We start from the raw sequence: 2,017 nt of genomic DNA on the forward strand, positions 1-2,017 counted from the left end.
CCACCAGGGCTCCTTTTAAAGGCACTAGAAGTTCTGTGATACTTGTTATTCTGTTGAGTGAGTAAGGGGAGACCCGCTGAAGAGGGAAACCTGGAGGAGGCTGTGAGGTCGTGCAGCATTTACACCGCGAGTGGACGGGACATGGGTGAGCTTTTCAGAACTTACACAGGGAAGTCAACACCTCATCCCACTGTATGCGCAACACCAGATGCGGACAGAGGAGTGAAAGCTGGACCGAAGTCGCCAAGCTGTGTACTGCCTGGAAGACAGCCAGCAAGTGTGGTAGACTCATGTCACAGGGGGCAAAGGCTCACAGTCCACAGGAGACCGGCCGTCATGCTGGTCCCGCCCCAGAGTCAACCCTTCAGACAGTTTCTCTTTGGACACGTAGCGATAGAGAAACGGGGATGTCTGGTGAGGGCCAGGATGCAGTGATCCTGTCCTTGGGTCCCAACTTCACTAGCAATTAGTGTGCTGCTCTTGGGTGCTGTCACACTGATTTTGTCTTACAGTGACCCCGGGTGACACAGCAGAAACGTCCCACAGAGTTTCCTGGGCTGTAATCTTCACACGAGCAGACCCACAGGTCTTTTCTCCCACAGAGCTGCTCGGGGATTTGAACCCCTGACTCTTTGGCTAGCAGCCAGACCTTAATCACTGCACCACAAGGGCTCCTCCATACACATGCTAGAGTCCTCTTAAGATGTAATGTGTTGAGAATCCACAAGTGAACAGCCACAAACATGAGTGTGGAGAAACCTAGAGGCATCGTCTGAAGCATGGGTTCATACCACCGCTGCTTGTGGCGGGAGGGAACACGAAGGTGGTGAGTACGCCCTGCAGCCTAAGCGGCCGCCCTGCATGCCCTTTTCAGAGGGCAGCAGCTCCATCCGAGCCTTTCTCGTGGCAGAAGGACAGAGGTCCAGCAAGCGTGACTGCAGGTCACAGGGCAGCCATTGCAGGCGCCCAGTGCGGACACCATCTGTCACTCCTGCTTGCTTTGTTTGGACACTTTGTTTGGTTACTTTGGGGTGCTGTAACAGAAATACCACAGGTGGGTGGCTTTAACAAATGGGAGTTGATTCTCTTACAGTTTGGGAAGCTAGAAGTCCAAGTTCAAAGTGCCAGGCTCTAGGGGCTGGGTGAAAGCCCCTTGACCTTGGGCTTCACCTCTACCTCTGGCTCTCGGCCCACTGAAGCTGGAGGTGTCTCTTCACTCAGGCAGCTGCTGGCTGCTGAGGCAGCTGTTGACTGCTGAGACTAACAAGCCCAAGTCAACAAGTGAAAAGGCACAGTCCCAAGATTACCAAACAACACAGCAGGCCACTGGTTCAAGTCCAGAGACAGTCCTAAGATCGTCAGGAATCATGGCTGGCTGCTGAATGAAGACTCAGGTACATGCAGGGTCCAAGCATGCCATAAACCTCAGAGACCGTTCTCAACACTTCTTATACACAGGAAGCAGGCTACATCCTTAAGGCAGCTACTCAGCTGCTGGCGGCAGATTCCACCATGGAGCTGATTACCAATCTCACCATGGGAAGTAGGTACAACCAGCTGCCCAGCCACCCAAAACCAGGCCCAGCCAATCTGACACAACCTTAACTCCCACACTCACCCAACCTGGATGTAAATTCTACATATAAATAATATAATACACACACAAATTAAAACTAATACAGGAGTAGGTTGAGCAAAAGTTAAAACCCATTTCATTCCTCCAACCCATTCACATTCTATGTCCTAGTCAGGCATAAAAGTGTGTATCCTCCAGGCCCCTTTTGTGTCTGTGTGAGAAAAGATGTATGTCTCTATCCCTGTCTGCCTGCTTGCCTGTCCATCCACTCATCCACACATCCACACACTATCCACCTATCCACCCATCCACCTGCCCATCCATTCATCCACCCACCCGCCCATCCGTCCACCCACCTCCGTTCCATTCACCCACCCGCCCATCCGTCCGCCCGCCCGCCCGTCCGCCCTTCCGTCCGCCCGCCCGCCCATCCGTCCACCC

This window comes from Orycteropus afer, unplaced genomic scaffold (genome assembly GCF_000298275.1).
Source record: "Orycteropus afer afer isolate SDZICR_OR568_19922 unplaced genomic scaffold, OryAfe1.0 scaffold00558, whole genome shotgun sequence".
NCBI lineage: Eukaryota > Metazoa > Chordata > Mammalia > Tubulidentata > Orycteropodidae > Orycteropus > Orycteropus afer.